The sequence below is a fragment of the Microcaecilia unicolor genome, chromosome 8, assembly GCF_901765095.1.
Source record: "Microcaecilia unicolor chromosome 8, aMicUni1.1, whole genome shotgun sequence".
Lineage (NCBI taxonomy): Eukaryota > Metazoa > Chordata > Amphibia > Gymnophiona > Siphonopidae > Microcaecilia > Microcaecilia unicolor.
In genome coordinates this window covers 156,381,346-156,406,405 of record NC_044038.1, presented here as the reverse complement: position 1 = coordinate 156,406,405, position 25,060 = coordinate 156,381,346, and the positions used below count along the sequence as shown (strand labels likewise).

Here is a 25,060-nt window from a genome sequence, read left to right as displayed (position 1 = left end):
CTCCACATCCAAAAAGTGGATGCGCATATCCGAGAAAGTAAGTGTAAATTGTATCCTTGGATGGCAACTATTTAGCCAAATCAGGAATGAATCTAGTTCTCCAGTATTGCCTTCCCATATTGCAAACACATCATCAATGTACCGTCTCCACAAAAGGATTCTTGAACGGAATGGAGATGCTGCTAGCCATTTTTCTTCAAAATCTGCCATGAATATATTAGCCAATATTAATAGCTTTACATGTTGCCTTCCCAGGTCCTGAGTGCAAGGAACCCTTGAAAAAGCTATATGAATCGAAACAGGCACCTGACCTGGACGGACTGAGAAGTGAAGGGCAGCATTAGCACCAGATAAGTACAGACGGCGATGTTGAACGCTAAAAGTACAGCTGATTAAGCCGTAATGGTTATTTAATACCGTCAGTCATTTTGATCTACACGGGAGTATATACAAGCTCTGTGGAGAAGAACATAACTCTTGAGGAAGACACTGAATAATATGAATACTGAGTAATGTTGAAAAATTATAAAAAATATTTAGAAAATAGCGGTAGGAGGGGGTCAGTCGATGATTACATTTGTCACGGAACAGGGGCCCACCTACAGTGGTGATACAGATTACCCCGGTGACTGTATGAGACTCTCCCTTAATATGCGAATAGCATATGGTTATAGATAATGTAAACAGAAGATACTCCTGGGATTATCTTGGAAATAAGCAGTGGATTTTCCCAAGTTCCTCTTAATAATGGCTTATGGACTTTTCTTTTAGAAAATTATGCAAACCTTTTTAAACCCTGCTAAGCTAACTGCTTTCCCTACATTCTCTGGCAACAAATTTCAGAGTTTAATTACACGTTGAGTGAAGAAATATTTTCTACCATTACTCTGACCCTGTTAGATTTCAGAAACTTATAACCCCTGGAATTTTTGCTGTTCATCGAAAGTGTGACATCCAGGGAACACCCCCACAGTAAAAAATAGAAAAATGTTTTCCACCACAGGAAACAGCACACACCAACTTTGAAATTACCGCTGGGTGGGCACTAATTGGACAGTAATGTCGATTTGGTGCATCCTACCTGCGTGGTAGCCCTACTGCTGCTCAGTAAAAGGGTCCCTATAAGATTTGCATCCAGATCCAGCACCGAATTATTAGCATTAATTGGCTCATTAGTCAAATTAGTTGCATGCACATCTCAGGATAGTGTGCAATTTTGCACACATAAATCTTGTGCACCATTTATAGAATTCAGGAGAAAGTGCCATCAGTGAAGCAATTGCAGTAGCTCTCCCAGAGCATGTCAGTTCACACATTAAGGGTTCCACTTGATCGCTCTCCTCTCAGGGATGCTGTGAAGTATGTTGTTTTACCCCCTCCCTCCTCTAAAATTGATTTAGGGAACAGGGGTACAGATGGAAGGACAGCCCACAACACTGAGGAAGGGCATGAGATATTCCAATTTGGGATATGAGACAGGCAGAAGCCCAGCCCTACTCTGATCCGTTTCCTGTCCAGAGCAGACTTCTAAAACTTTCAGATTCCTTCAGACCTTCAGACAGCCTGAAGCTTCTCTCATCTCGTCTTCCCCACTGAGGTATGACAGGCAAATGCTGCTTTCTTTTGATCTAATTTTTCATTTCCACTGCAGTGAACCTTATTTTTCTCAGGAAACAATCAAAGCCCTTCTCTGTATTTGATTTTGGGAGAGAAATTACCATCTAAAGTTGAAGAGCTTAGTTCTAAAACCTGCTAAGCACATTTTTTTCCCATAAATGGATTTGTAAGTGAAACCGCTGTCTTCATAGATAGCCAAAGGATTTGTGAAATTTACACTAAAAGGCATTTATTCATAAGGTAGTTTGATGTTCAGTGAAATACATGTTTTTATGTTGACTAGAATTCTTGAAAAAAATAAATATGTATTCATTTATCTATAATATAGTTTTCTGCACTTAACAGGTTGTGGAACCCAGCTCTTCAATTGTTCTTTTCCTTATTAGCTAAGTACCATCTTTCCTTGTTCTTTGCAGGAATATGAGTAAGATGCCGGCACTACATTCTGACTAATTTAAATCCAAAATATAGTGCACAAGTGATAGACAGCACATTTTGGTTTAATGTGTGAGGCTTGTTTCTAGTTTCTTACTTTCTTTAGAAAACTGCCACTTAAAAAAAAAAAAAGTACTACAACTTCCTATTTTTTCAACCTTAAGAGAGAGAGTATAAAAGATTTTGCATCTCTACCATAATCCAGTTTATTGTATTGAACTGAGGTTACATTAAATAATCTTGAATATTTTTCTGTACTGCCTGCTGAGAAATCCAATCTTTAAACTTTCCAGCAAAAAACAATTGTTCCAGTGAAGATGTTGATTTCTGATCCTAAAGGTATATGGTGTCTGCTCTGATGAGTCTGTGATTCTTTAGTTCGCTGTTCAGTGGATGCTGTTAAGAAAATATTTATGCAAAATTCTACTGTGTATCTTCCTGAGGGGATAAATTCTACTACATAAAAGTTCAGCTGAGAAAAATATTTTCTCTGGTTCAAGCAGGCTTTTATCAGGGGAATCCATCGCAGTTATTTAAATCTAGGATAAATAACCATGAAATGTCACTAAAGGGAAAACATGCAAGGATCTCCTACAGGTAGTTGCTAACTCTCTATGTTTACTGCAGTAGTTTTTTTTTACCTGTAGGCAAGCCAACTTTTTTTTTCATTCTACAAAGTCATCAGAGGAGACATAAAGAAGAAAATAATATTCAGTATTTTTCTTAACAAATTCTCTATTTTATTTTATAAATAGGCAGGAGACAATAGGTTTTGTTGCACTTTTCAGTTTAGTTTTATTGTTGGAGCGGCCAAGATGTTTAACAATTGGTAAGGACGGAAGAAAAGTGGGTTGTTTTACTGGAATGCAAAAGAAATCTTTTCAACGGGGGCAGTGTGAAAGAGTTAAAACAAAGTCATTGTCTGCCACATAAGCAGAAAGTGGGGGATGGGTGGAATAAAAAGGAGGGGGAGCTATCCTTCCAAGTCCCACCCAGTGGTGGTGAGCTCTCCTCTTACATTACTCTCCCCCTGAGGAATGCTGGTCACCATGGAAACCCTTTCAGGGTCCTCTCTCTAGGCCAGAGATGCAGGCCTTTCCTTTTCCTCCCGCTTAGGGATGTTTGGAGAGGCTTTTGTGAGCATTTTCTACTTTCACAAGCTGTCCACAGGCGACAAGTCCAAGGCCTTTATTTATCTGGACCCACTCCAGTTTTAGTTCTCAGTTTCCCCTCTGTAGTATGTCCACTGACATACAGAAAGGTGTCCTTTTCTTTCCCCTCTCTCCCGTCCATCTTTTCCATTTCATCATTTTAGTCCAGTTATTTGTTCTTTTCTTGAGGTTTCAAACATAGGCAACAAGCATTCACAAGTCTAAACAAATATATATCTCTTCAGGGCAAAGAAAAGATGGCGTACACAAGATTAGTACCCTGAAAACTCAAGACAGGACTTGTTGAATAGGCGGAATCTTTTTTCTGTAGCTTAGTTATAAAACGTACTGTCGTGTTGTTTAAAACTATCCAGAGCTGCACAAAGAACAGCCACTCTCTTTCCAGGGGCATTTAGTAGAGGAGTGTGGTAGCCGTGTTAGTCCACTCTTAAGGTTATCAATAGAAATCAAACAAAATAAAACATGGAAAAGAAAATAAGATGATACCTTTTTTATTGGACATAACTTAATACATTTCTTGATTAGCTTTCGAAGGTTGCCCTTCTTCCTCAGATCGGAAATAAGCAAATGTGCTAGCTGACAGTGTATATAAGTGAAAACATTCAAGCATTACTATGACAGTCTGACAGGGTGGGAGGAGGGGGGGGAGGGTAGGAAGTATGCATGGGGACATCAAAGCATATCATTGATATTCTAACAGGTGGGTGTGGATAGGTGGATAGGTGAGGGGAGGGTGATCAACAGAGACATACAGCTTTATGGTTTATAATGGGCTAGGAACCCCAGATCCTTGTTAAGTCCTTTCTGTTGGGTGTTAAAATATTCAATCATTCTGACACAGGGGCATTTAGGAAATTTGTCTATGATTGAGATGGGTTGGGATGATCATCAAGTCTACTTGGAGAATTGTTCATACTGGTCTTATTGCTTATTAAATTTACTATATTAATTTGCTTTTGTTGCAAGTAAAACAGTTTACAATAAAAGCAACACAACATAAAAATGTAAAAGAACAGAAAGGAACGCCATTTGTAAATAGGACAGAACATACTACCATTATCACTCAGACACTAAAACTTAGTCATAGGAGTAACCACATCAGGTAAGCAAGCATACAGGGACAATGAGAGTACAGGAGAAAACATATAAGTCAGGCATAGTCTGGGCTGGAGGAGTAGTCTAATGGTTTGTACAGTACCCTGAGAGCCAGGGGAACTGAGTTTGATTCCTGCTGCAGCTCCTAGTAGTAACTCTGAGCAAGGACATAAGATCATAAGCATTGACATACTGGGACAAACCCAAGGTCCATCAAGTCCAGCATCCTGTTCCCAACAGTGGCCAGTCAAGGTCACAAGTACTACTATTACTACTACTACTACTAATACCTGGCCAGATCACAGAACAGTACAACAGATTTCATGCTGCTTATCCTAGAAATAAGCAATGGATTTTCCCAAGTCCATCTTAATAATGGCTTATGGACTTTTCTTTTAGAAAATTAGCCCATCCTTGTTTAAACCCTGCTAAGCTAACTGCTTTTACCTATGTATAGTATGTAAACTGCTTTGATTTTAACCACAGAAAGGCAGTGTATCAAATCCCATTCCCTTTCTCTGATGTTACCATTTGTAGATCTCTTTTCAGTCACTTACCAATTGCTTCTTGTCCTTAATTTTTACATATCCCATATCCCAATACTCAGTGTGCCTGTATGTAAGTCACCTCGAGCTACTACTGAAAAAGGTGTGAGAAAAATCCAAATAAATAAATAAAATATCTAAATAAAGTCTCTTGTCAGTCATAAATCTTCATTAACAGGTCCTGTAACCTGACAAGGTTCAAATGTTTGAAAGCTGAAAAATTAAAACATGGTGCACAAAGGGACAGAATTATAATGCTGGAAGAGAAAGCAAGATGTTTAAACATCATGGCATCATGGTTTAAACAATCTGCTGGGTTTTGTTTTAATAAGCTCAGTTTTATATTGTAAAATTCCTGTTAATAAAGTATAAACTCTATGAAAGCAACTTGACCCCTAGTTCAGACAGGAGAGGTCTTGATTACATGATACCAACCTCTTGCTCCACATCTCTATACCTCAACAGGTCCATAGGGCAGGGTAACAGGGAGACAATGGAGAGTAGGTCTAGGGTCACTGGTCCAGGAGACAATAAGGGGCCTGTCCTCTCTTGGGGACCACAAAGCTTGGGGCTCAGGTCTTTGGTATACTCATGGTAAGCTGTGTAAATTGGACATATGCTGGCAAAAGGGAAAAGCCATAACTTTTATTTCCAGTTATCCAGGTTAGAGTTTCCTGAGAGGAAGGGGAGCACACTCTGATTGTCCATATTATGAGGAGTGGTCCTCCCAACGGGGGTATACAAAGGCAGTGGGAACTTAGGAAGACTAGACAAACCTCAGGATAAAATAGAATCAATATTTATTGCTCTGGTGTATATATAAATAGGATAAAAATTACATACAATCCAAAATATGTAAAAACAATACATGATAAAATGATATTAATACTCAAAAAACAGCATCACACAACATGTAAAATCAATGCTCTAGACAGGAGACTATTGAGCAGTATGTCCAACAAATTTTATAATTCTTGCCTTCTCTGTTATAGTCAAAATCATCAAAATTTGCTACAGTGTTACTAAAGAAAATACTTAGCCCCTCATTCTATAAATTTCTGTGGCCAAATTGACCCTTAGCGAGCAAAGTTTCAAGCCCAAGTTATAGAATAAAGGCAGGTATGTGTATAACTTAATTACACAATTAGAAGATAATTGGCTTTAACAACCAACTATTGGGCATTAATTGGTGTTAATTAGCACCAATTAGCTGTTAGTCATGTAACTACCCTTAGCTGGTTTTCTATAAAATGTGCACACAATTTCCATAGTGTGCAAATGCAAGGGGGGGGGGGGGCTTGGGCCTAGGAGGGGCATGGGCAGGTTGGAAGCATACCTGCTATACACATCTTATAGAATACTAGCAGTTGCACGTCTAACTGCCTACGCTTAGGCGTGAGCTTTTATACCAGCCATGCAGCTAGCGAAAGTGCTTGCACCTAAAATTAGGCATATAACTGCTGACTTACGTGAAATTGCCAATATAGAATTCACACTCAGGGGTCCTTTTACTAAGCTGCGGTAAAATGTGGCCTGCGGTAATGTGAACGTGTGTTTTTGGTGCGCACTGGACCATTTTTTTTTTACCATGGCTGGGAAAAAAGGCTTTTTTTCAGTGGGGGCAGTAAATGGCCGTACGCTACAATTAAAGCCAGTCATTGACCTAGTGGTAAGGGCTTATGCACTATGCATGCGGTAATCATGCAGCACACGCCAATGTGGCCATGCTGCCGATTACTCCGGGAACACCCCCGAGGTAGAATAATAGTAGGTTATCAAATGCAAAATACAAAATTATTTTCTACCGCGAGAACCAGTGCGCGCCAACTTCGGAATTAGCACTGGGCGCCCAAGCTACCCCGGCGGTAGTGCCGATTTGGCACGTGCTACCCACGCGTTAGCCCTACTGCTGCTTTGTAAAAGGGCCTCCCAGTGCACATCATCTTGGTGCCCAGCTTTAGGTCTTAGCGGCCTGATTACTAAGACACGTTATGGTTTTGCCGTTAACATGAGTTAACTGGAAGATTAGACTGTGGTAGCTGCCAAACATATGCAATAGCATCTTGGTGCATTCCTGGCACTTAGGGGAAAGCAGCTGCAATACTAATGTGGGTCCCTGATCTGTACCATGCGTAATAGCCTAGCAGCTAATGTGAAATGCAGATAGCCACACCCAGGGTTACCATAGGTCCGGTTTTACTCGGACATGTCCTCTTTTTGAGGACACCGCGGGATGTCCGGGCAGTTTTTTCCAGCCTGTCCGTTCTTCCGGGTTTGTGGGCAAGTGGGCAGTCTGGTACTGGCGAACCTCAGGGTGTCCTCCCTTCCTGTACCTTATCGGGTCCTGGTGGTCTAGTGGCCTCTTCAGGGCAGGAAAGGACCCCGTTTTTTCCTGCCTGGTGTCACGTCTGTGGTCGTGACCACCCTCAGACTTACCCTATTGCTGGGAATCAGTGTCTGTGCTGGTTTCTGTCTACTTCTGAGTTGGCTCTGTTTCTGTCTCTGGGTGCTGGCCACTTCCAGCATGGTGCTGATTGCCTCAGTATACTGCACCTGTGTGGGTTTAACCTCTCTGTGCCTCAGTATACTGTTCCTGAGTTAGCTCTATTGTATCTGTGGGATGACTGCTCTAATTGCTTCACTACTCTACACTTGTGTGTATTGGGCCTCTCTGTACTTCAGTGGGCTGTTCCTGAGGCAGCTCTGTCTCAGGCTGGGTGGGCTGGCTGCTTCCAGCCTGACACTAATTACCTCACTAGACTACACCTGTGTGGGTTAGGTCTCTCTGGGCTTCTGTATGCTCCATGCCTGTGGCCTGAAGGGGTGACCTCATCTGTCAGGGCCTTCTTAAGGAACTGGTGTTCTAGTCTTCAGTGCCTTTGCATTGCCAATGCCTCCGCAGTGGCTTAGGTCCCGAGGTTAGTGTGCCTTTTGCTCAGTTAGCTTTCCTTGTCTTTTCTTGTGGGCTTCCATCCCTTCTGCTTTGCTAGTTACTATCACCTGTGGGCCTTGCCTTCTGGCTCAGGGTATTATTGCTCGTAGGCTTTCTGCCTAGTCTACTACTTACCTGTGGGCTTCTTGCTTTCCTGCTCAGGGTATTATTGCTCTGTGGGCTTTCAGCCCTTCTGTGTCTATTGTTCTGTGGGCTTCCATCTCTTCTGTGCCCATTGCTCAGAGGGCCTCCAGTCTATCTGTGTATATCCCTTTTATCTGTGGGCTTCCTGGCCTTCTGGTTGTATTACTGCGGCCTGGGGGTTTCCAGCCTTTCTGTGGGCTTCTAGCCTTTCTGGGTGAATCTCTCTGACCTGTAGGCTTTCAGCCTTTCTGTGTATATTATTCTCTGTGGGCTTCTAGCCTTTCTGTTATCTATGTGCAGTGGCTCTGCTCCCTGTCTGAGGTTGGTTAGCGGCTGATGCTGCAGCCATTTCTTTCCTTTCTATCTGTTAGCTACTGTAGCTCCAGTCTAACCCTTCCTCTGGCAAGCGTATCTGTCATTCCCATTCCCTTGAGCTTAGCTTGTAGGTAGCTCCTGTATCCTGCTTCTCAAGCCTGAACCCTGCTGTAGGACGTTGTTCCTGGATTCCTTGTTGCTTGCCTCTTCAGCTCCAGCCCAGCCACTCCAGTCCTGTCTACTTCAGCCTGTCTTAGGGTTGCCTGTCTCCTGTTGGGTGGTTTTGCCTGCTGCTGCCACCTCCGTGACAGCGGCCCAAGGGCTCACATTTCCCCGAGAGACCTGACACCTGGCGATGCTGCTCCTGCTCACTGCTGGCACCACTTCAAAATGGCTGCAAAGACTTCAAGTGGTGGCCTTGCGAGACTTCTGCAGAAGTCTTGTGAGGTCACCGCTTGAAGTCTCAGCAGCCATTTTGAAGCGGCGCCGGCAGGGAGCAGGCAGCGGCATTGCCAGGCAAGAAAGAGTGGGGTCCTTTCCTGCCCCGAAGAGGCCACTAGACCACCAGGGCATGATAGGGGAGGGGAGGTAGATCACGGATGGAATGTGGGTAGGGGAGAGGGGAGAGGGAGGCTTTCTTTGGGGGGGATCAAGGTGATTGTGTGGCATGGGGGTGGGGAGGGGGCGTGACAGAGGGTGAGGTGGGAAGGGGTGTGGTAGGGGTGTGATGGGGAGGGGCTTGGCTATTGGTGTCCTCTTTTCTGTCAAGGCAAATATGGTAACCCTAGCCACACCTCTGGGCTGTAGTTAACTACATGCCCACCATTGCTTCCTCTAAGCAGGAGTCCTCCACCTACAGTCCTGCCAGTGGGTGGTGCTGTTTCACTATCACATTTTCAATAGTGAGGGACAGGCAAGCTCCACAGGACTCCAGGGAACCTGCCTGTCCCTAATGATTGAAAATATAATATTGAACTACCGCCCCCCACTGGCAGCAATAAAGGAGGATTTCTGCTCAGCTTAGAGGGAATAGTGATGGCCACATTAACTGTTAACATGCTGTAATGATCCACATATTCACTGTAAGGCACATCCCCCACCCATTAAACTCCTAATAAGAATTTCCGTATTAGTGCATATTAAACAGTTAAAGTACCTCTAATGCAGGCATGATAGATTATATTCTGGAAATTTACTCCCAAGTCTTTAGCTTCCTGATATACTATAGTAGGATTAAGATGCAATTTTGAAAGGGAGTTCCTTGTGTAAATGGGGGTTTACTGCATAAAATCCACTCTTTGGAGTTTTTCATGCTGGGTGGTGCTGTTGACAGGTTAACCCAAATAGGCAGTACTAGTGGCAGGCAAGTGGAGGGTCATGCCTTTACCTCCTAATTTTCCCTTCCTACTTTTGTACCTGTAAGATATGCTGGGAAAAGTCTCCCCAGGGCAGTGGTAACTAAGCAGTTTTTGAATGGAAAACTCAGGGTTGGGGGTAAGGGTATTCCTTTCAACATTTGCTTGCAAGAACCTTGGTTACAAAATACTAAGAGCATGCAAACTCTGCCAGCCTGCTGATAATGACCTTTCTCAGTCAGACAAGAAGAGGAATATCTTGAGAGGGACTGTCCGAATGGAAGAGGCAATATTTGAGAAAAGATATCAGCTTGTCGTTAGTAGGACTATTTTTAAACCTGGTTGAAAATTGCTGTCTTCAGTCTGGCTAACGTTTGTGCAGGCTTCCAGATAGCACACACACTTTCAGCCTAGCTCAAACAGATGCCTTCCCTGGGAAGATGTGTTTAGGTCAAAGGTGGAAAAATGCACATGCACATTCCACTGTTGAAGGAATGTAGGCCATTTTACCCACTTAAAGTACAGGTGCAAAGTACAAAAGCATTTTTAAAGCACATGCTTTATGCTAGCTAATTTTCAAAACCACACAGATAGCTACAAAGTACACACAGTAAAGTGAATTTACACTTCTTACATGGGCTATTGAAAATACATGCAACGCTTAGTAAGTCATTATGACTGCAAGCACACAAAGCCCAGTTTCCCAGGTGCAGAGAGACTAAGTGGGGCTTCTGTCCAATTTCAATTTCCTGCTTCTGGGAACTGGGAGAAGAGCACAAGAAAACAACTGGAGAACAGCTGGACTAGCTGGCAAAGAATATGGACCTGAATTGATGCATATCCTGACACCGCCTTCTCTAGAAATATGAGATCAGATTGCAAATCAACATTATTTACTGTTTGATAAAATCATACCTAAGTGTAAAACTTCTACTTTAAGCCATTGTAAGGCCAATTTGAGGACTGATGTAGCTCAAGAATTTGATATATACAAGGTTGATTTTCAACCCCCAGTTTTGGCATGGTAAAGTTTTATAAAAAAATAGTGATACAATGGAAATCAGCCCATAGCCCACATACCAATAAATTCTGCCACTTAATAAAACCATACACAAAATAAAGAATTATCACCCAGTAGCACTAATTATACAAGCTTCAGGAAACCACCAGCACATGCAACAGAGGAAACGCTGTTTGAGTTTATAAAATAAATAAGTGAAGTTTTCAAGTTAGGATCATCAGTCAACTATCAATAATGGAATTGCAGTCAAATGGCTGTATACCAAATCATTCAATACAAATCCTTTTTGGGGAGAAAATTAAGCTTAGTAAAAGGGCCCTTGTGCTAGTGGCTGCAGCTGTTTTTGCCGCAGTGGGTAACAAGGCCAACAAAAGAAATGGCCATGCGATAACTTCGCACTTTCTGTGTGGCCATATCAGGGGGAGCGCTTACCGCTACCCATTGAGGTGGTGGTAAGGGCTCCTGCACTAAACCCAGCGGTAACCAGGCAGCACTCAGCACTGCCCGATTACTGCCGGGGGTGGAACTAGTACTGGCACCCGCGTTGGACTGGCGGTGGTTCTGGGTTGCTGTGCAGTAAGCCTTTGGTAAAAGGGCCCCTCCAAAGAGACTAACCAGCTCATTTTCGAAAGAGAAGGGCGCCCATCTTCTGACACAAATCTGGAGATGGCCGTTCTTCTCTCAGGGGCGGCCAAATCGGCATAATCAAAAGCCGATTTTGGCCGGCCTCAACTGTTTTCCGTCGCAGAGACAGCCAAAGTTCAAGGGGGAGTGTCAGCAGTGTTCCGAAGGCGGGACGGGATTGTGGTTAACAGATGACCATCCTCGGCCGATAATGGAAAAAAGAAGGGCGTCCCTGACGAGCATTTGGCCAATTTTACTTGGTCCCTTTTTGTTCACGACCAAGTCTTGAAAATGTGCCTGAACTGACCAGATGACCACCGGAGGGAATCCGGGATCACCTCCCCTTACTCCCCCCAGTGGTCACCATCCCCCTCCCACCCAAAAAAACTAATTAAAAAACATTATTTTCCAGCCTCTATGCCAGCCTCAAATGTCATACCCAGCTCCATCACAGAAGTATGCAGGTCCCTGGAGCAGTTTTTAGTGGGTACTGCAGTGCACTTCAGGCAGGCGGACCCAGACCCACCCCCCCCCCCCTACCTGTTACAGTTGTGGTGGTAAATGTGAGCCCTCCAAAATCCACCCGAAACCCACTGTACCCACATCTAGGTGCCCCCCTTCACCCTTTAAGGGCTATGGTAGTGGTGTACAGTTGTGGGTAGTGGGTTTTGAGGGGGGGTTTGGGGGGCTCAGCACACAAGGTAAGGGAGCTATGCACCTGGGATCAATTTGTGAAGTCCACTGCAGTGCCCCCTAGGGTGCCCGGTTGGTGTCCTGGCATGTGAGGGGGACCAGTGCACTACTAATGCTGGCTCCTCCCATGACCAAAGGGCTTGGATTTGGCCGTTTTTGAGATGGCCGTCCTCTGTTTCCATTATAGGTGAAAACCGAGGCTGGCCATCGCTAAGGTAGACCTAAATGTTGAGATTTGGCCGTCCCCAACTGTATTATCGAAATGAAAGATGGACGCCCATCTTGTTTCGATAATGCAGGTTGCCCTGCCCTTTTGTGGCACCGTCCTTAGAGATGGGCGCCCCCGTTCGATTATGCCCCTCCACGGGATCCTTTTACTAAGCCTTACTGGTGAAAAGTGGCCTTAGCAAAACCTATACAAGTCTTTCCTGTGCATTAAGGACATTTTTACTGCAGCTGGAAAATGACCGATTTTCCATTTTCCCAATTAATGGCCATCCGCTAAATTTGCTAATAGTGTAAAACCATTAACAAAAATTGGCACTTGAGCCCTTACCCATTTTGTAGGCAGTAAGGGCTCACGTGCTAATCCCACGCTAATCAGCGCGCGGTAATGTGGCTGCGCCAAATGATTTGTGCTGTCAAATCCACTCTCCTCCCCCCCCAGACACACCCCCTCCGAGTGAAATTCAGAAATATATTTTAGCACGTGGTTTGTGCGTATACGTTGGGATTTTACTGCAGGACCCCTCAGTTTCTCCCACTGTAAGTCCCTTTAAGCTGCGGTAAGTGCGCAACAGCCCTTATGGCAGCTTAGTAAGAGGAGCCCTAAGGTAAGTTTCCTGTGGGTCGCTTTTGCTGGTTTATATTGTTTGAATAAGATTACAAACTATTTTGAACATTTTTGGAGCACATTTTCAAAAACATTTCCCCTCCCCCCCAAAGGTTTTTGTAAGTTAAGGGGATATTTTAAGAATCATGTGATGTATTTGTTGAATTGATTTGGTATACAGTCTTTTTAACTGGAATTCTTGAGAGCTAATTAATGATCCTTATTTAGGGGTCCTTTTACCAAGCTGCGCTAGCGGCGGGGGTCCTTTTTGCCATGCGCTGTGGCCCTTTTTACCGCAGCGGGTATAAAAAGCCAAAAAAAATGGCGTGGCCATACGGTAAGATTTCAATTATCATGTGGCCATTCAGGGGGAGCACTTAATGCCACCCACTGAGGTGGCGTTAAGAGCTCCCACGCTAACCCAGCGGTAACTGGGTAGCACATGGTACTGCCCAATTACCGCTGGGTTAGCACCGCACTGGAAAATATCTAGCTATTTTTCTGTAGTGCGGCAAATGGCGCATGCCCTGGTTGAAACTGCTGCCAGTGCACGTGTTCGGCCGGCAGTGTGTGCAGATTAGCGTGTGGTAAGCCTGCGTTCAGCTTACCCGCTCTTTAAAAGGGCCCCTCAAAAACATACTTAAAGTTTAACTGCTTTATAAACGTCAATAGTGTTTCCACTATTGAATGTGCTGGTGAGCTTCTGATAACTCTTTTTGGGGTCCTTTTACTAAGTTGTGGTAATCACTAATGTGTGCTTACCATGCCTTTCCGCAGGGTATGATCAGTAATTTTGGCATCAACGCACACTACCCATCTGCAAAAAAATATATTTTATTTTTTAGCACTAGGGGTGGAGAATAGGCATGTCTTGCGCTAATCGGTTAGCGCAGCTACATTGTCATGCCCTAAGAGGCCCTTTTATAAAGCAGCGGTAAGCCCACTGCACGCCAATCTGGAGCTAGCATTGGGAGTAGTTTCACCCCCATCGCAAGGCATTTTCAGCGCTAGTGAAAATATTCAAAAAATATTTCCATAGGCGCTAACCCGGCAGTAATCGGGCAGTTACCACTAGGTTAGCATGGGAGCCCTTACCGCCACCTCGATGGCCACTCGGTAAGTGAAATCTTAACACATGGCCATTTCTTTTTTCGGCCTTTTTACCCGCTGAGGTAAAAAGGGCCTCAGCACTCAGCCAAAACGCAGCTTGGTCAAAGGACCCCTAAATGATTAGCTTGTGGTTAGCGCATAAGCCCTTACTGCCTACAAAACGGTGGCGGTAGGGCTCATGCGCTAATGGCTATGTGCTAATGGGAAAATTAGTACGTGGCCATTAATAGAAAAAAAAATCTAGAATTCATCCATTTTTCCCATGAAGTAAAAATGGCCTTAACGTGCAGGAAGACCCGTCTAAGCATGTGCTAAGGCCACTTTTTACCAGAGTTTGGAAAAAGGTCCCCTTTGTGTTTGACTTTATAAAATCAGACATTTGTAGCGTATTACTTATTCTGTCATTGATATATTTGTTCAGTTTATTTGTTGTATAATGTTTTGAAGGTGTCTAGTTCCAGAAAGTAAACCTTCCTAGGGCCATGGAACAGAAGTCCTGAGCATTTTCCCCATAAACATCTCCTGGAAAAAAACCAGAATACCTCTGGCCCTAGTAAACTGTGCGCTTCCTTGTTCATATACAACCAAACAGGAAAGCAAGACTCCAGCGGTGAGCTGTTTACAAGCAGGACTACAAGAGTCCAGTTATGGGTGGTTAATTGTTGACCGTGACTGATGAGCATGTCCTAAATGAAGGAAGGGCATATCTAAATTTTCCTCAGTCAGCCTAGGTTTTCAGCAGCCAACATTAATACCACTTTGCTTTTTCTCAGAGGACTGAGCAAATATGACATCAAAGTCATGGCAGAAATATATTTAAATAAACACCATGGTCTTGTTTGGACAGACAGACTAAATTTATCAATTGCTAGGTGGAAGCCTGAACAGTTATTGAATAGTTTCTTTAAGCTAATTGCCCCGGAGAACATTTATACATTTTTATAGTTTTGCTGGCTTTGCCATTCATTTGCCTAAAACAGTTCTCGGAAGATGATAACATCTTTTACAGCTTTTCATTGGACAGATACTATAAAGGTAGTGGCAGAAGCAGGTGCCTAAACAAAGGCTTTACCAGTGGCTCCCAACCCTGATCCCGGAGACATCTCAGCCAGTCAGGTTTCAGGATACCCACAATTAGGGTTACCATATTTGGTCCCCCCAAAAAGAGGACACATGCCCCGCACCCGCCACACCCCACCCCGCATGCCACACCCCCATCCCGCCCCCTGTCACATATTGCCCACCCCTTTCACCCCCCCGCCCCCGTCACATCCCCTAAGGGTGTCCTAGCCTCCCCTCCCCTTACCTTACTCTACTGCCATGGTGGTCTAGTGACCTCTTCGGGGCAGGAAAGAGCCCCCTCTTGTTTCCTGCCTGGAGTGCTGCCCTGCATTCTGTTCCCCTTGGAATGCTGAGTGCTGACATTCCAACTCCCGGCGCAGATTCAAAATGGCCGCCGAGAGTTGAAGTCTCACGACTCGCGAGGCTGCTTCAACTCTCAGCGGCCATTTTGAATCGGCGCCTGGACCGTCAGCAAAGGGAACATAGTAACATAGTAACATAGTAGATGATGGCAGAAAAAGACCTGCACGGTCCATCCAGTCTGCCCAAGATAACTCATATGTGCTAATTTTGTGTATACCCTACTTTGATTTGTACCTGTGTTCTTCAGGGCACAGACCGTATAAGTCTGCCCAGCACTATCCCCGCCTCCCAACCACCAGCCCCGCCTCCCAACCACCGGCTCTGGCACAGACCGTATAAGTCTGCCCAGCACTATCCCTGCCTCCCAACCACCAGTTCCGCTTCCCACCACCGGCTCTGGCACAGACCGTATAAGTCTGCCCAGCACTATCCCCGCCTCCCAACCACCAGCCCCGCCTCCCGATCTTGACTAAGCTCCTGAGGATCCATTCCTTCTGCACAGGATTCCTTTATGCTTATCCCACGCATGTTTGAATTCCGTTACCATTTTCATTTCCACCACCTCCCGCGGGAGAGCATTCCAAGCATCCACTACTCTCTCCGTGAACAAATACTTCCTAACATTTTTTCTTGAGTCTGCCCCCCTTCAATCTCATTTTATGTCCTCTTGTTCTACCACCTTCCCATCTCTGGAAAAGGTTCGTTTGCGGATTAATACCTTTCAAATATTTGAACGTCTGCATCATATCACCCCTGCTTCTCCTTTCCTCCAGAGTATACATGTTTAGTTCAGAAAGTCTCTCCTCATACGTTTTGTAACGCAAATCCCATATGTATGCAGTATGCAGGAGCTCCAGGCAGGAAAGAGGGGGCTCTTTCCTGCCCCAAAGAAGTCACTAGACCACCAGGGCAGTAGACTAAGGTAAGGGGAGGCTAGGATAGGACACCATTAGACCCATCCGCCAGCCTGCCCATTTGTCCGGGCATAAAGAGGACATGTCCGGGTAAAACCGGATATATGGTAACCTTATCCACAATGAATATTCATGAGAGAGATTGACATGCAGTGGTGGCCCTGACTGGCTGGGATGCCTCCAGGACCAGGTCTGGGAACCACTGGACTATACAACATACAATACTTCAGACGTTCAGATATGTAAACAGACCATAAAAGTATCACACTCAGGGGACCTTTCACAAAGCAGCATTAAAAAGCGACCTTAACACATACTTACATGGGTCTTTTTTTGTGTGCACTAAAGCCATTTTTACAGCAGCAGTAAAATGGGCGATTCTTTAAAAATTTTGTATTAATAGTCATATGCTAATGTTGTTATTAGCATGTAACCATTAAAAAAACATACCACGTAAGCGCTTACTGCTACCTATTTTGAAGGTGGTAAGGGCTCACGAGCTAATCACTGTAATCAGCTAGGGGTCCTCCAACTGCAACGCTGCCAGTAGAGGGTGGTGTTTTTAATTGCTAGAGTTAGGCGGGTTCCCTGGATTCCTGCAGACCTTGCCTGTTTCTCATTATTAAAAATGTGATAATGAAACAGCACCATCCACTAGCAGGACTGTAGGTGGGGGACTCCTGCTTAGCTTAGAGGGAGCTGCCTACTTCTTGGTGCCAGCTTATAGAATTTTCCCCTTTCTGCACTGAAAAGGTACCACGATAACTAGTTTAAGAAAGTGTTTTAGAAAGATTAGGTACCTTTTACATATGTAAATAGAAATACACATGCAAATAGTAATTTTAGAAAAGGTGTTCTATATATGTGGATAGTACATACAGATTTAAAGGAGGCATTTTGCGGGTGTGAACAAGCATTCACAGTACAGTGCACTCCATTTAAGTGCATGTCGGATAAGCACATGCTCTGTTTAACTGCATGCCGTACTTCGATCCCGTTTTTGGCGCCATCAATTTCTATGGGGACAAACCGGTTTAGCGCACCACTGATAAGTGCAAGATTCGCTTATATGCATGGCTTAAGACTTCTCCTCTGCAGGAAAGACTCCGCATAAGTACACACATGTAATATGGAAGTCAATTGGTGCATGACAAAGGGGCGGTAAATTTGAAATCTCGTTGGTTAACTGCCACAGGCAGAAGAAGCAAAAGAATGTTGTTAGAGTGTACACTGGAGTCGTCGTCGTCGTCGTCGCACAACTGTAAGACTTTAACACTGGCTGAACGAATAGAAGTTCTTAAAAAATTAGAAAACAAACAAAGTCAAGCATCTGTTGCTAAAGAATATGGTGTCAGTCCCAGTCAAATTTCACATATCTTGAAGCAGAAAGACCAGCTTCTGGAAGACTGGCAAAACAATACAAATCCACACCGGAAACGAAAACGGAAAAGCTGAGGAGGTAGAAGATGCTCTTCTTCGGTGGTTTTCTCAGTCAGGAGCAGACAGTTTCCTGTCAGTGGTCGACTGCTTATGGAGAAAGCTGATCAGCTAGCTGAAAGTCTTGGACTAACTGAATTCAAAGCCATTGTTGGATGGTTGGAAGGAGAGGAACAACATAAAATTCAAGAAACAGCATGGTGAAAAACAAGACGCTGATGACTTTGGTGCTGAAAATTGGGTTTCAGTTCTTCCTACTATCTTGAACGAGTTTGCACCTCGTGACATTTTCAATGCTGACGAAAACGGTCTCTACTGGTGAGCGATTCTTGATGAAACACTTGCATTCAAACAAGCTGAAACTATAGGAAGTAAAATGTTGAAGGACCGACTGACGATCCTCCTTTGCTGCAATATGGATGGGAGTGAGAAGTTGGAACCATTCGTCATTGGAAATAGCAAATAGCCCCGTTGCTTCAAGAATGTTAAGCGACTTCCTGTGTCATACGAGGCTAACGCAAATTCATGGATGACTGGGGAAATTTGGAAGCAGTGGCTAAATAAGTTAGACACTAGAATGCAGGCACAAAAGTGTCAGATTTTGTTGCTTTGTGATAATTGTGCTGCATACAGTGATGATGTCAGGCTGTCTAATGTCAAGGTGGTCTTCCTACCACCAAACACTACCTCTCTGATCCAACCTATGGATCAGGGCATAATAGCCAATTTCAAACAACATTATTGGGCTCTTGTGCTACGTCGTCTGATGAGCGTTATGGATGACCAGACTGGCAAGGATAAATGTGCTGTTGAACTGCCTCGTAATCTATCACTGTTGGATTCCCTACATATGCAGAAAGAAGCCTGGAATCATGTTACACAGGCAACCATTGTGAACTGCTACAAGCGGGCAAGCTTTGTTAGGGATGTGGAGAGGGACGAAACAGATGCAGCTGTTGCAAACGCGCCAGATGAACAGGCTATTGACATCCCAGCTGGTGTTACTGAAGAGGAGTTTCATCACTACGTAGCTATTGATTACGATCTACAAACAGCTGATGACAGCACTGATGTGGAGATATGCACCTACACGCAGGCAACGGCTGATGATGAAACAGTTGATGAAATGAGCAGTGAGGCACATGCTGACGAAATTCAACAACCTCCTGTCACTTTTGCAAGAGCGCTGGAGAGTCTCAACACCTTGCGGGCCTATCTGGAGGCCACTGGATGTCAGTGCTATGACAGTTTTTACCGTCTGGCAGACTTAGTCTATGGAACTCACAGACCCAATAGTGTACAGAGGACTATAACTGATTACTTCAAGTAAGCCTAATGTCAGTTAATGGAGACTGTATAATGTCAGTTAACGGAGACTGCACACTGTATGTATAATAAACAGTACTGTACATATGTTTATCAGATGTCAAGCTTCTTTGGGTCACAACGGTTAAGTGCACACTCCGGTTAACTGCATGTATTTCTTTGGTCCCAGACCCTTGCACTTAAGCGGATTGCACTGTATATGTATTATTCCAGATTTTTGAACAGCAATGCATATATACCTGGGAAATTTTCAACATTGGCATTTACACCTACTTTAAATGACTCAGCTCTTAAAAACTGTCTTGAAATTGCAGAAGTTTGAGTTTTGGAGCTCTGATCCTTAATTGTCTCCCCTTGGATGTGCAGTTTTATCAAATCTGCCACTTACACAATAAGTCAACTTTTATCTGATATAAGAAAAAATCTAGATAAACAGATCATTTTTTATACTTATATGCAAGGTGCTTATGTACTCAAATATTTGAATAAACTGTGCTATAGAATTGGGATATTGTAGTCTGGAACTGAATTTGTAAGGCATACCATGGAGTTGATGCAGTGCAACTTCATATTCTTGTGGACACCGTTGTGGCACAGAGTAACATGACATTTCAATGGTACGGTACAACTGTGAAGTTTGAAAAATGTGAAATGCTGTCATGGTGTAATGATATAGGCACAAGATCTTCCCCTATAGACACCTACTTTCCTTCACTTATTATATGCATTTATTTATTTATTATGTTCATTTATCATGGGGCCCTTTACCAAATGGCAGTAAAAGGGGTCCTGCGGTGGCATCGGTGCACTGGTTTGTTGAGGCCCCCTTTTACCGTTGCCAGTAAAAGGCTTTTTTTCTTTTAAAAAAAGAAATGGCCACATGGTAAGTTAAATACTTGCCGCATGGCCATTTCCTGGGGGATCCCTTCTCGCCTCCTATTTAGGAAGCGATAGGGGCTCTGGTGGTAGCACAGTAGTAACTGGACAGCGATTACCACCGAGCATGCCCTCTGTGCTAGAAAATACAAAAATATTTTCTAGCACATTAATCGCTGTGCACTGGAAGCTGGAACTACCGCCATGCTCTTAAGTGAGCTCAGCAGTAGGGACGATTTGGCGCAGGGTGACGCAGTGGTACAGCTACCACAGCTTCATAAAAGAGCCCCTATACTTTCCTATAGGCACCTACTTTCCTTTATTTTTTTATTATGTATTTATTAATTATGCAGGTACCTTTCTATAGGCACCTACTTTCCTTTGTTTATTTAATATATATATTTACTTATTGATTATCTTTTTTGTTTATTTATCATATACGGGTACTTATAGGTGCCTATTTTCTTTTATAGAACACTAGCCTAACAGGTAATATATGTGCATGCTATTTAGACACAACCACTTACAGCCATGGTAGTGGGGGGGGGGGGGGGGTAACAGTGGTTGCCTAAATGCTGAATGTACATGTGTACTTTATAGTATTTTATAATGTATGCACTCTCGCCCAGGTTCCACCCACTTGTATGTACATCTGAAAAGTACACACTATGCAAAATGTCTGTGTTCTGACAGAATAGCGCTGAAGTGGGAATTCGTCATGTATGGGTGCATGTGTACACAAACATGCATACATGCTAGCATTCTAAACATTTTCATTATATAGAATTGCCAAAGGTACATACATACTTTAGAGTATTTTATAAGGTGTATGTCTCTGTGTATGCCCCACCCACACCTCACCAAGATTTCACCCACATACCGTATTTTTCGGACTATAAGACGCACCGGACCATAAGACGCACCTAGGTTTTAGAGGAGGGAAATAGGAAAAAAAATTTTTTCCTTTTTCCCTCCTCTAAAACCTAGGTGCTCCGGTGCGTCTTGTCCGAGTTTTGGACCGCCGTCCCGTACTTACACGATTCCATGTTCCCTGGTGGTCTAGTGACGTCGGGGCAGGAAAGAGCCCCCTCTTTCCTGCCCATCGCGCTGCTCTCCGTGCTCCTCACTGCTTTCTGACGGTCTCGGCGAGATTCAAAATGGCTGCCGAGAATCTCGCCGAGACCGTCAGAAAGCAGTGAGGAGCACGGAGAGCAGCGCGATGGGCAGGAAAGAGGGGGCTCTTTCCTGCCCCGACGTCACTAGACCACCAGGGAACATGGAATTGTGTAAGTACGGGATGGCAGTCCAAAAACGCTACCTTCGGACTATAAGACGCACCCCCCATTTTCCTCCCAAATTTTGGGTGAAAAAAGTGCGTCTTATAGTCCGAAAAATACGGTAAGTACATAAGTATTGCCATACTGGGACAGACTGAAGGTCCATCAAGCCCAGCATCCTGTTTCTAACAGTGGCCAATCCAGGTCACAAGTACTTGGCAAGATCCCAAAACAGTACAATACATTTTATGCTGCTAATCCTAGAAATAGGCAGTGGATTTTTCCCAAGTCCATCTTAATAATGGCTTATGGCCTTTTCTTTTAGGAAGCCAGCCAAACCTTTTTTAAACCCTGCTAAGCTAACTGCTTTTGCTGCAACAAAGTTCAGAGTTTAATTACACATTGAGTGAGGAAAACTTTTCTCCGATTTGTTTTAAATTTACTACTTTGTATCTTCATGTGTGCCTGCCTGCAATGTATGCCCCATGCAAGATGCACGTGTTCTTACATAATAGTGCTTAGGCAGGAATTTGGCATGCATGCGCATATTCTAAACTTTTACATGCATAATGCGTGTTTAAACGTTAGTGCCCATTTTGGGTTGTTTCAATGGGCAGATTATAAAGCCTCTTAAATAAACAAATCGCATCTCAGCCTTTCTTAGTCCATTGTTGCATCTTATGCCAATGACCACACATGCTAAGGAGACACCGTCCTAATTGATCAGTACATTTTCTTTAGTGTTCTCTTGCATGAACAGTGATGTTCGTTGGAAGAAAATAATAAATAATTGCATAAAGGCAACGCTATTTATTAAATTATCATTATATATGGAATTGTATTGCCTTCATTCATTCAAACTGGCTATCAGTTTTGCATTGCAGTCTTGGCATTTCGAAAGCACAATGGAGACAGGTCTATAAACTGGCACTTCAATCAAGGTGCTCTGAAACCATGCGTGTAGCACCAATTCTAAAATGGCATCTTGGCACTAAGATTCTATTATAGAATACTAGTATAAAGTCAGCATCGGTGCACCCCTCTTACGCCATGTCAATGATAAATGTAAATTGGCATGCCTAGTGGGCTCATTTTTGAAAGAGAAGGACGTCCATCTTTCGACATAAATAGGTAACCAGATAAAGTTAGATCATCCTTTTTTCTGTTCTAATTGTATCCCAGCAGTTATGCGGTTAATGGACTGAATATCACTGGGGTAACTCCCCTCATCCCAAGCTCTACCCCTGAATCACCCTGGTACTACCCACATACTGCCAAGGCAGCCTCACCAAATATCCAGGGGCACTATCTGGATAAAGATGCTAAAAATCTGGGGATGGATGTGGTCGACAGGACTTATCCAGTTAGGAGTCATTCGTACCAGGATAAGTCCTGAATTGACCCTGAAGTTTTCAATATTTGCTTGCCTGGGGAATGTGTTTGGCAACTCTTGTCTCCAAACAGAGCACTGGAAAACTCCATATATCTGTTGGCTTCCAGTGAGAATTGATTCAGAAAAATCATTCAGCTCCCAGCAGGAAGGAAAGCAGCCTTTGAAAACGAAGAGCTTGATGGTTTGAAACAGGACCTTGTGTTCTGAAGGGCAATCCAAGTCATTTTAAAATGCATGCTTGTTTGTCTCCCCTTCTTTGCTTAGCACAGTTTTTGTATAAGTAGAGCAACAAGCAACTTCCAAGTCAAACAAGACAAGCTGAAGGAACACAAGTAAAGTCCTTACATGTTGAGGGGGAGGGGGTTGGGTGATGCCTGAGGAGTCTGCCAGGGCGTGTAGCGCTTTGCTACCTAGACTTATTTAAAAAATGGCCTCAGTTTCAGGTCTGTGCAAGAGTGGATGTGCTTGAAGATACTTGTAAAACCAATAAGAGAGGAAGAGAACGGCTGTGATGCTTATTCTGCTTATTGAAATACATTAGGTTCTGTGAATCAAATAAATTATTCCTCTTTGAAGAATAATTGATGTTTTAAAGATTTTAAAAGAACTGTCCAAAACATTGGGCCTCAAAAAAACTGTACTTATTATTTCTAACTAGAAGTGTAGCTATCACTCAGTTAAAAATATATGTTAACAGCCAATGGTCCATTCTGGTCAGATATAGATTGTGGTCTTTTTCCTCTTTTACACTAGTTTTGTGTAGTGTTTGACTTATCATTGGATCACTCATGGTAGTTTGTAATGAATTTAACCTACCACTGTAAGCCACATTGAGCCTGCAAATAGATGGGAAAATGTGGGATACAAATGCAATAAATAAATAATCTCAGTCATAGACTATGGAATAGGGTGGACCACTAGGGCCATGACCCAACTAATGTTTTGCCCAACACAGCATCAGCAATTAAAAAGCTTGGGGGTATGGCTGGAAACTGGAGCTAAATAGAAGCTACTGAGAAAGACACACAGAGTATCAGTGCTTTATGGGTAACTAGTAAAACAGGCCTGTTTCTGACACAAATGAAACGGGCCCTAGCAAGGTTTTCCTCGGAGTGTTGTAAGGAGGTTGGAGGGTCTAAGCAGCTCAGGAGGAGGTATGGGGCCAGACTACATTCCCCACAAGGCTCTGAGAGAAGGGATTGGGGTGGTAGGTCCCAAAACCCGGTATGGCCCCCACGTGGAAGGGAGGGGGAAAAGGACAGGAGAGAGCAGCTGCGATGGCAGGCGAGGGCCAGAAGGGGGAGCAGGGATGACAAAGCTCAATACCCGTGGGTTAGAAATCAGTACAAGATTCCTTCCACCTGGGAGGGGGAGGAGGTCTCCAACCAACAGCCTAGCAGAGAAGCAGAGTTAATGGAGTGTTTGGAGGAAGGGGAGGCTAGAGAGACCAACACACCAGGTTTGGAGGAACCAGTGGACATGGACTGTAATTGTACTTTGGGGCAGAGTTGCAGGGACTGAAGGCGGTGGGTGGTCACAGGAGTCAATTAGCTGTGTTGTGGGCGGTGTACTGCCATTCTGCAACCACCCAAGCAGAAGGACTTTTAAAACTGAAACCTAGGCTGTTGAATTGGGGGGGGAGAAACTTGGATTTAAAGGGAAGTTTTTTTCTTGTTGCTTTATTTTGGAAACCGAATGGGACTTTAACCCCTTGAACTGAGATTTGGTGGAGGAGGGGAAATAAACTGTTGGGAACTAAAAGCTGTGTTTTCTGGAAGGACTTTATTTGTGGACTGCTAAAGGGAGCCTACCACCCCTGAAGGTTTGCTACCGGGATTACAGTTATTACAGTGTGTATGTTTGAGAGAGTATGTGTGAGATTGACTGTGTGTGAGAGAGAGAGAGAGAGAGTGAATGTACGAGTGTGTGTGTGTGACAGAGAGAGAGTGAGACTGCTGGGTGCGAGTATGTCTCCTCTGTCCCCCCTCCAGCCACCCAGTGATTCTCCTCTCTCCCCTGCTCCCCTCCAGCCACCCAGCGATGTACTTTTTCCCTTGCCCCCCTCCAGCCACCCACCGATGCTCTTCTCTCCCCTGCCCCTCCTCCAGCCACCCAGTGATTGTCCTATCGCCCTTGCCCTCCTCCAGCCACCCAGCGATTCTCCTATCTCCCTTGCCCTCCTCCAGCCACCCAGCGATTCTCCTGTGTCCCCTGCCCCCCCTCCAGCCACCCAGCGATTCTTTTTCCTTTGCCCCCCCTCCAGCCACCCAGCGATTGTCCTATCTCCCCTGCCCCCCCTCCAGCCACTCCTCCACTTTAATCAGCATATATTAAATTCCCCCCATGTGCTACAGAAAAGCACCGAAACGCACCTCCAACGTTCTGAAGCCGTAGTTCTGGAACGTTGCAGGAATGCTTCAAGGCTTCACTTTCTCGGCTTCAGAACGTTGGAGGTGCGTTTTATTATATAGGATGTTTTCTTATTCTGACGATAAAGATTGTTGTGGATGCATTGTGCATCA

At 44.1% G+C, this 25,060-nt stretch overlaps 1 protein-coding gene across 2 annotated transcripts in view; it reads left to right on the top strand.

Annotated features, from left to right (window-relative positions):
- The first annotated feature begins 1,496 nt into the window (after positions 1–1,496).
- The window catches only part of SPARC (secreted protein acidic and cysteine rich), a 48,896-nt gene continuing 25,332 nt past the window's right edge, over positions 1,497–25,060 (top strand). For both annotated transcript variants that reach the window (XM_030211642.1, XM_030211641.1), the window contains exon 1: positions 1,497–1,597. The gene's annotated coding sequence lies outside the window, so the exon portion shown is untranslated. The remainder of the gene's footprint in view (positions 1,598–25,060) is intronic.